The sequence below is a fragment of the Lissotriton vulgaris genome, chromosome 5 (assembly GCF_964263255.1).
Source record: "Lissotriton vulgaris chromosome 5, aLisVul1.2, whole genome shotgun sequence".
Classification (NCBI taxonomy): domain Eukaryota; kingdom Metazoa; phylum Chordata; class Amphibia; order Caudata; family Salamandridae; genus Lissotriton; species Lissotriton vulgaris.
Window position 1 is genome coordinate 206,987,105 of NC_141693.1, and position 11,086 is coordinate 206,998,190.

Consider the following 11,086-nt stretch of genomic DNA (forward strand, 5'->3'; position numbering starts at 1 on the left):
GCAGCGTGAAAAGCTCATACATATGCTCTGCTTCTTAACAAACTATGAGTGATGCATGTAACTGACAGGATTAGGCATATCTGGCACTGGTAGACGCAGCTGGCACAAGCAATGCCCGAACTGTCTACCAGTAACAGCTGGGTAAGAAAACTTATGGCTATGAGCTACAAGCAAGAATATACAGATCCAACATGGGTGGGCACAGCTGCTATGATCAGGTAGAAATCGTACAGGTGGGCAGAACTGTCACTGGTAGAACTGGCATCCATATGCAGACCTGGAATCAGTAAAAAGCCCGGCATGGGTAGGAAGAGCTGGCAGGGGCATTCCCACAGGTAGGCAGAATTGGCAAGAAGGACACGCGCATCTGTGGCATAGATGAAAGACTTTCCATTTGTAGGACTCAGTACTAACATAACATTGGGCCAAGCAGCTTTTCCTCTGAATAAATGCAGACATTTCTGTTATGGATTGTACCTAGTCATGAGCACAAGCATTCATGACCCCCTGCAAAACAGAAATACAAGGGAAGTGCAATGGATCCATGTAGGTTGGATAGTGCACGCTTAGATCTGCAGCCCCACATCACCTCTCATGCACCTCAGTTTTAGCCTGCAGCTCCCCCATCCCCTCCAATGCTACTATGAGATCCGGATGCACCAGCCAAGAGGGACTACCTTGTGGCTGCTTCAAGCTGGGTCCGTTTGCCTGTGCACTGGATTTTAGAGTAGACTCCTGATGGAATGATGTGGAGAATAGTTCAATTCTCTTCTCATAACTGGATGTTGGGGGCTGTGGACTCTTTTAGTCTGTTTAAACAGTAGAAGGCCCTTTTCGACTTTTGTCATTTGTAAGATAATGCCAAACAAGCATTGGTAAAGCCAATTGTTCTGGCTTGCATTTTGAGTCCAGATGGAATCATTAACCGCATGCGCGCTAGCGGGTTTTCCCGCTGCGCGCTGAAATTAAAAAATCGCTGGTAACGTGACAAAGCCAGCTCGTCATGCGCGCAGCGCAGGTAATGCCCATGACGAGCTGGCTTTGTCATCCGCATCGAAGGGGTTAAAATACACTTCTACAGTGTAAAACAACACAAACAAATATTGCTTTCCATGTAGAATTCATACATTAGAAAATGAATTTAATGTGTGACAATTCAGTATATTTTTTTAATGAAAAAAAGTGCAATGATACACCAAGCAGCCACTAGTATGAACATGAGACAGAAATACTCCTCTGGGGGCAGTCTAAGCCTTCGCTGGGTATATGTTCAAGAATTGGGAACAATAGATCAGCAGACAGCAGCGCTGTCAAGCGACATCTAACAACCAGCATGCTGCAATTAGATTCACTAGAAACTATTTCAAACCAGTCTACTTTAATTTCTCTAGCAGAGTGACAGGGATATAATGAGAAGAGGTGCTCAGCACTCCTGATCCTGCTAACATCAATGTATTTCTCTTGCAGGGGATATACAAGAGCCAAGACCTCCTTTGAGAGCTGAAAAGAGTGGTCTGGTGGCCACAAAAGGCCCTTTCGAAAAAAACCTGACTTGCTTTACCTGTTGTGATAACTTTCACTATACATGCTTTATTTTAGTATATCTCTGACTTCCTGAGGTGATAAATCTGCTCTGTATTCACATTAAATGCATTAAAATCAAATCTGCTTGTCTGTGTATGATTACAAAAAATAGTGGTGCTCCAAAGCTGTGGCTATGAATTAAGGCACCAAACAAAACATCTCAGATAGATACAATGTATTGACTGGTGGACAGACAGAGAGAAACATTGCTGAACATGTGAAATGTTCCATTTTTCTTCCTAAGTTTCACTCTGAACTCAGCTCTGCTAGGTTTCCCAGATCCATGTTTGACTACCTGCTTTAGTGCAGGTGGTTTTTTGTAATTGTGGGACTTGTAGTCTATTCCATTACAAAACAGGAGTACAAGTTCCACAATGTAAAGAAAAAACCTGAACAAGAGAAGCTCATCATGGAAAACTTGGCAGCTATGTCAAAGCAAATTCTTTTATTCTTTAATTTTTTTATTTATTTCCAATAACAGCAACATTTCCTTAATGGCCAACCCTCTCTTTTCCCATGAAGCAACTTTCATCACTGGACACATACATGACATGGGATCACTGGTTTTACGTGGCACAACATTGCAGTATCACAAGTACCATCACACATATATTCCCCTGCATCTCCCACCTGCTCAGCTCTGTGTCATTTTGCAGAGCTTCCTCTTGGGCTGTATCTACATCTTCTTGTTGCATTTCCATTTCTAGCATATTCCATTCCATAGCTCCCCACTCCGCTCCCGGTGTATCTTAACTTCTGCCTCACTCCACATTCTGCCTGCCCCATCGGGTAAACTCCTTAGTCCACCACCCTTTAGTTAGTAGATGGCTGATAATCCATCTTTAGTGCAACACATGCATCTATTAATCTCAGTCCACTACTTAACTCATCACTCTTGTGTGTTTACTGCAGAGTATGCAGCCCAGCAAGCATAACTGTATAGTTGGCTGCAGCGGGATCCATTGTTAAAGCACTCAGTGCGGTTATCACCTCTCCCCCAAAGTTCCGAACCCCCTGGCCATCCCACCACATGAACATATTGTGCAGATATGTTTCAATCTGGCATTGCAAGTGACTTTCCTGCAATTACTGAGGATACCTCCCCTTCTTTCGGTCCCCTAATCCTCCCCGTTATCTCTTTCCCATAGGTATTTTAGTAGAAGCATTCTTCTGTCAGTTCCTGGGATCAGTAGCCCATATTGTAGTGTGATTAGTTTGCTGCCACCATGCATGTCAAGTAGCGTCTGATTTTGGAGATGTGTGTCAGGCCTGCGTGCCAGGCTTTCCGGATTGCCACTGTCAACCCAGCAAACATTAGAAAATGTTTACTATTGATGCCCCATCAATCGTAGAAGGATGCATAACTGAACAACCTGCCATCCACATGTCAATCTCCCATGCAGTTATGCATAGCTTACTTGTTTATGTTTCGCGGGAAGGCTGGGAGAAGGGTACATAATCCTGTGCACCAGGGTTGAATTGTTGCGCATTTATATACTCGTCCCCTTCCTCCCTGAAGGCTTTGTCCCATATCTCTATGGTTGTTCAGATTAAAATTGGTAATCAAACTCGTTTCTTATGTGAGATTGAGGGGAGTGCTAACAGTCCCACCAGCCATATCAGTTGCTTAATGGTTTGATCTACTGGGTCCATTCCTTCTTCCTCAAACCAGGGGACTAAATATTGTAGCTGTTTCTTGGTAAATTTTAAAATTGGTGGCCTGTATGCCCCCTTCCCACAGGACTTTTAATACATGAAGACTTATCTTAGATTTTCCTGTGCCCCATTATAATAGTCACATCAGGTTGTCTAATCTACAAAAGCAATTGTCCAGTATATGCATAGCATATGTTATAGAATGTATAGGGTACTAGGGAGTACAATCATCTTACTCAGAGCTATGCTCCCCATTAGGGACATCCGGAATCTCAACCATTTGAGTATACTATGTTCCAGGTCAGTCAATAATGTCCCCACATTTCATTCATAGACTTACGCTGGTTTAGTGCTCAGATAAATACCCAAGTATTAGAGTGGGGTCAGCAGAAGTTGTATATTGAGAGGTTCCTCCTCATGTTTATATTCTGCATTTATAGGGTATAGGACTGATTTATTTGCTTTCCGTCTGAAGCGAAGTGACGCCCAATCTCCTGAATCATGCCATCTATTTTGCGCCACACAATAGACCAATTCCTAATGGTCAATAAGGTTGCATGGTGTGCAAAATAACAGTGAATTTGGATGTGGCCTATTCATTATTAGTGGCTGAGATTAATGTAAGCATTCCAACTATCACTTTTTGTATACTTTGATGCATTGCCCTAAGGGAGCTGGGTATGCCCATATGTGGGCCGGTACACACTGTGTTACTGAGACCAACCTGTCCACGGCTGATGAGCTCATAATTAGAGAGAAATTGGCCCTAGGTTGCTTGTTTTCTGAAACGGGGGGGTCCTGGATTGACAGTTAGGGCTGATCTATTCCTATTGGAGCATGGTCAAGACTGATTCGCATATATAGCTGGGTCTAAACTAAGCTGGCATGGTGTGCAACATACTAATGTATTGTAATGCGGCGCAAGTTATTACCAGTGGTTGAGATTAATTCCAGCATTCTATCCATCACTGTTTTGTATATTTACAGTAATTGATGCACCATTCATTTTGTCCATATTTTCCCTATTGCCTACTAAGATTTGCTGTTTCAATTCCAGTGTGCAGGGCGGCTCGGTGTCTCTGTGTTGGGAAGTTTCATTTGGTGCCGCACTTTGTGCCATCTTTGCAAGTTCCTCCTCAATTGTGTTTTGAGGTTTTGAGTTCGCCCCTAAACCACTCTTGGACTTCAGTGGCATTTGGAGTAGTCTCCAGAACCCCTCAGGCCTCTGGGTATGCTTATGGTGCCATTGCTTATCTCTACCCCTGAGTTAGGAATTGTAGATTACATCAATATGTCTTTTATTCAGTAGCACATCACTGTGCAGGTAGCGGAAGGGGCTCCCCATCCGGCAGAACCAAGAATGCAGCAGCTTTCCTGGTTCACTGCAGGTTTCCAGGTTCACCCTCAGCTGGGCTCCTTCAAGATGCACTCACTGGACTGCTCATCACTGTGGGGCCCACTGTCCACAAATCTCAGGAGGCCCTTACAGTCCACTCCTTTACCACTGTGGCCAAGAGCAGTCCAGATATTTTCATGGCTGCAGTTGTCCAGTTCCCCAGGTTTGCTCGGAATTGGTTAGTGTGCATCACTGCCAGGAATGGCAGGTCAGCATCAGTTCCACTACAGACACCTCCCTGCTCCACCATGTTGCCGGTAGGGCGAGATAATGTGATGGGGGTCTTTAATAACTGTGTGATCATAGCAACGGGAGGATGCATCCACATAGGAGATCATCTTGGCTCCTCCTGCAAATGTTAATTTTATAAATACTATAATACCCAGTACACCAGTTTGTAGTGTAGGTCCTATATTCCCAATAGACTCAGCGCATTGTAATAACATACACTATAGATCTGACATAGGACTGAGGTCAGTGTGTCTCTATCGAGTATACTAAACTTAATTGTGAGTGCCAGCTAGCTCAGAGGTCACTAGAAACTTTCTCGAATACACAAGAAGGGATTCGTTTCTGACAACCGCATAAACATGACAACTTTTGTTTCCCCAAGAATAAAAACTTATGTTAAGAGTCGTGGAAACAATGGATAACTATTTTACTCACTAAATCGTGCATGCTTCGTTTCTACAGAGTTGCAGGGAAAAGAGAGAGACGGGCGTTTAAATAAAAAAGGGGTTTATTGAACAGTCTTCTTTCTCATGCAAGAGAGGTGAACTGCTACAATCGTTAGACAGAATGCAAAGTATAATGCGTACAGCGTAAACAGTAATATAAAATAATACTGTAATAGCATTGTCTGGTGCTATGACATATAAAAATACATACATAAATAACACAAGTTAAAATACTCAACTGGTGCTCCTTAAATACACCTACCCCAATGTACCTAACCTAGGTATAGTACGAGGGAAGAAGTAAGTGAGGTCTCTAGCATAGGTTTAGTTTTGCCAAGAATTGCCAAAGGTTTCTCTAGGTTCTAACAGCTCCATACCTTAGAATGAGGGAGGTTGGTATCTCTTTCACGGACTCGATTTCCTAAAACCCCGCAAGGGGAGTCAGAAACACTGGAGCTGGAATCTCGACAGAGGAGGACAGCTTCTGATCAGATCATCATCTGGAGAGTTGGCTTCCTTCGGCACTTGCTGTAGCGAGCTGCGTCGGGCAAGTAGGTAGTCGAACTGCACCTAACCACACCGTGCTTTGCCATAGCAAGTGAAGGTATATTTATACCTTCAAGTTGTTTTAGGAATGCCAGCTTTGGCGTAAAGTCGGGCATATGAACGTCATGAATGAACCCCTAAGGAATAGATGTTCATTGTAAAATAACTGAGTTCTTGGAGAAATCAATATTCAAGCAAGGGAAAGTCCCTAACGGCTTAAGAGTCTGGTTTTCCAAGAAATCGCTGTGACGTAGATGAACAGATGGAAGTAGCCATGCCTGTATTTGGGCTGCATGGGCTATGCCTAAATAAGGACTGGATTTCCATGCCTATATAAGGGCAACGCAAATTGTACCTATATAAGGGCATGAATCGGAAATTCAACTGGAATCTAAATCGAACACAACAAGTTCACTTAATGTATGTATTTAGTATGATTTACACATCCATAAGAAGAAACGTATTAGGTTAATGGGATCACATTTATCTGATAAAAGGATCACTGAAACAATATCGAAGTGAAGAATATCGAGTTACAAAAATATCGAGGTAAAAATATAGAATACCAAAATATCGACCTCCTATCTCCAAACAGGTAAGTGCAAAAATATCAAATCAAAAATATCGAAGTAAAAAATATAGTTAGTCAAAATATCGATTTTTTTAAAATGCTTTAAATTAATTAAAAAATAATGAAATAATAAATATAATTAACTTAAACATACTTAAACTACTTAAATAACCTGAAAATTAATAAATAATTAATGTAATTTAAAAACATGTTTTTTACAAATTAATTTGTTAATACATATCTATATATATAAACGTAATATCAATAAAATATGTACAATATTTATACCGTAGGATAGCGCAAAGTGTAAAATTTAATGTAATCACTCCATTAAGTGCAACAGTAGAGAAAGCGTTGGATAGCGTAAGGGTAAAAATTACTATTCCAACTCCAGGGAGTGCAACAGTAGGGAAAGCGTTGGATAGCGTAGGGGTAAAAATTATTATTCCCACTCCAGAAAGTGCAACAGTAGGGAAAGCGTTGGATAGCGGGAGGGTTAACATTACTTTTCCCACTCCAGAGAGTGCAACAGTAGGGAAAGCATTGGATAGCGTAGGGGTAAAAATTACTATTCCCACTCCAGCGAGTGCAACAGTATAGAAAGCGTTGGATAGCGTAGGGGTAAAAATTACTATTCCCACTCCAGAGAGTGCAACAGTAGGGAAAGCGCTGGATAGCGTAGGTGTAAAAATTACTATTCCCACTCCAGAGAGTGCAACAGTAGGGAAAGCATTGGATAGCGTAGAGGTAAAAATTACTATTCCCACTCCAGAGTGTGCAACAGTAGGGAAAGGGTTGGATAGCGTAGGGGTAAAAATTACTATTCCCACTCCAGTGAGTGCAACAGTAGGGAAAGCATTGGAGAGCGTAGGGTTAAAAATTTCTATTCCCACTCCAAAGAGTGCAACAGTAGGGAAAGCATTGGATAGCGTAGGGGTAAAAATGACTATTCCCACTCCAGAAAGTGCAACAGTAGGGAAAACGTTGGATAGCGGGAGGGTTAACATTACTATTCCCACTCCAGAGAATGCAACAGTAGGGAAAGCGTTGGATAGAGTAGGGTTAAAAATTACTATTCCCACTCCAGTGAGTGCAACAGTAGGAAAAGCTTTGGATAGCGTAGGGGTAAAAATTACTATTCCCACTCCAAAGAGTGCAACAGTATGGAAAGCATTGGATAGCGGGAGGGTTAAAATTACTATTCCCACTCCAGAGAGTGCAACAGTAGGGAAAGCGTTGGATGGTGTAGAGGTAAAAATTACTATTCCCACTCCAGAGAGTGCAACAGTAGAGAAAGTAAATACTTCATATATGAATCAAAATAAAATAAATATTAATAGCAAATACAAATTAATTAAAAGTAATTAACAATTTTATATAATATAATAATTAATCCAAAAAATTACTTTAAAAATATTTATTACAAATAATTACCTATTAATACAAATTATTTACCAATTAACAATTAATTATTAACAATTAAATATGTATTAAAAATTACAACAAAACAAAACGAATGAATAAATAACAATATGTATTTATTCACAATTAAATTACTTCCCACCCTATTCTCCTATATACTCACAACCCGCTACAGAAAATACATTAATAAAATTAACATAATTATCAATTAATCAATTAATTAAAATAATTAACAATTACATTTTAATTAATGACCAATTAATTATCAATTAACAATTAATTCTAAATAAATGCCAATAAATAAATTAACATATTTAATTAATTATAATTAAATTACTTCCCACCCTATTCCCCTATAAACCCACAACCCGCTACAGAAAATACATTAATACAATTAACATAATTATCAATTAATCAATTATTTAAAATAATTAACAATTACATTTTAATTAATTATCAATTAATTATCAATTAACAATTAATTCTAAATAAATACCAATAAATAAACTAACATATTTAATTAATTATAATCAAATTACTTCCCACCCTATTCCCCTATAAACCCACAATCCGCTACAGAATTATATTAAGCAAAAAATAAAATACCATAAAATTAATTAAGTAAAATAAATTATAAAATAAATATACACTTTTCACACATATACTAACATAAAAAATACCTTAAAAAATATTATTAACTTACTTACCTCAAATTCGATATTTTTGTTGTCTATATTCTGTCATTCTATATTTTTGTTTTCTATATTCTGTCATTCTATATTTTTGTTGTCTATACTCTGGCATTCGATATTTTGTCCATTCTATATTTTTTGATTCAATATTTATGCTATTCTATTTGATATTTTTGTAGTCTATATTATGTCCATTCGATATTGTGTCCATTCTAACTCGATATTAAAAACTCGATATTTTGACTGTATACCCTGATAAAAATTATCCTCAGATGTACAGTGATTTCAGGTTATGCATCCAATTGCACCCACAATCACCGTATGGTTAAATCAACACCACAAATGGAATGTACCCTTATTTCAGTAAACCTAAATGTTTTCCACACTCTTATCCCTGAAATTCATCTGATTCTCTTTTGTGACGACACCAAAAAGGAGGTGGTTGATTAAAGGTCTTTGGTCTAGTTATGCTTTTATGGTATATGTAGTAGGTTACATTGACCGATCATCCTTCCCCATTATCAGGGGTAATCATTTGTAACCCAAGTTAGACTACTTTTAACTGTTGTGCTCCACCCGTAATGGGACCCCTCCAAACGATTTATGACTGAGAGGGTGGTTGTGCTTTATTGATCTATTGGATGATCAATATGGAGAAGGGGAATTGTCATCTGGTGCAGGTAAAATTGTCAATGTTTCATTAGATACACGTGGTGGCTCTGGATCAGCCACAAAGCACAGTTATGGTGTCAGACTCCACCATGTCAAGAGTGGCGAGAGGGTTAGTATTAAGAGATGTGGGAGTGGCCTTATGTTTCATAGAAGAAAGCAACAAAGATATGTTTTATTGTGAAATGGTTTATTTTGAGGAACTGCTTCTGCCAAGAAGACAATTGCTGTCAAGACTTTGATTATTGTCTGTAAATTAGTTTTTGTAAATTGTCAGATTTTCCAAGCCACCTAATATAGATGGTATGTTCAAGCATTTCCAACTATGAATTAGAAAGCTTTCTTTGGTAACAGTCTGATCCTGTGTGCAAGCACTTTCTGGATACGTGGTTAGCAACTTTGAAAATAGTTCTGACTGCTTCGTTGTCTGTTTCCAGAGAATGGAAGGCAATGCATCGTGGGTGTAGACGTCCAGCTTCTTGTCAATACAATTGTTTTATCTATATTGCAATGTTCATTTGAACAAGGAAGGGCATGTAGTTCAGTTTTTCTGAACTGTTTTCTAAGCATTAACATGGCAAATGTTTGATTTTCATAATCTTCAATCAGAACTGGAGAAACAAAATGACGTAAGGATATAAACATAAAAAAGTACAACATATGTCAATAATTTAGCCAAATTTGAAATGCGTTTCTTAAGGAATCTAAATATAAACACAATTTATCTATCAATGATTACCTATGATTTAATTCAATTAATCGTTTTACAGATGATTTCCTATGTGTCGACTACCAAATGATCTTCAAAATCTTGGTTTCGCTATACCTAAGCAAAAACCAGTGTTTTAGGTAGTGGTATTCTAATGTCCAATATTCTATTTCATCTTCAACACCCAGCTGGCTGACATCCAGTTAGTCATCATTTGTGGGTGGGTAACTAACAGAGCTATAATAAATAGCTTTAGGACTCTGCCATTTAATGGAAACATAACAATGCAATACCAAAGTCACCAAGCCAGTGATAAATATGTTTGCAAATTTTCATACAAAATGTGGCCCGAGATACATTTTTCTAGACCCTCTGGCAAAAATGTAAGCTCAATACCAGGTTACCTATTTGAGTCAGTTAACCTGGTAAACTGCCTCCCACAAACCACTTGCATATTACATGAGAATGGTGCGTTCTGGGTAATGATCAATCCTGTGAGACTCATAGATGTGTTTGCTATTATTGAGTTCCAAATCTCTTTTCAATATGATTAGGCACAGTCAAGAATACACTCTAGATACATATTGTTTTACTTTTTTAAAGATCAATGTCTTATCCTAGTGCATATAACGTATATCAGTATAACTAAAGGGTTAAAAAACAGAATAGTAAACAAGTTGTAATATTTTAACATTACTTCTGGATTTCTTTGCATGGGAATATTGAACAAGTCCCTAGTTTAGAACTCCCCCATTCTTGCCTCTTGCTAATTTGTCTTAGCAACAAAAGAGCCTGTACCAGCTTCTGAGGTGGTCTCCCAGCTGCACACCTTAACAGAACAACAGGTATCTTTGTTTTGTATTGATATGGTCGAACTGTGTATCTGTGTTCAGAATGGTATTGCTCTGTGTTGCCGGTCTCTGGGCTTCATGAAGGATGTTTGCATTCTCTACTTGTTTAACCTGAGTCCCCCAGGTAGTTGTAGATTTCCTCACTGCATTACACTGGTCTCTACCCAGCTTAAATTCACTTTTCTAATTATTTTAGAAATAGTCGGATTCGCATTGAGTGATGTGAAAAGCCAAAATTAACATATTAATCTTGTTGTACCTTCACTCATTAAGATAAAACATTATAAATCATGTAAATATATATATGAATAAC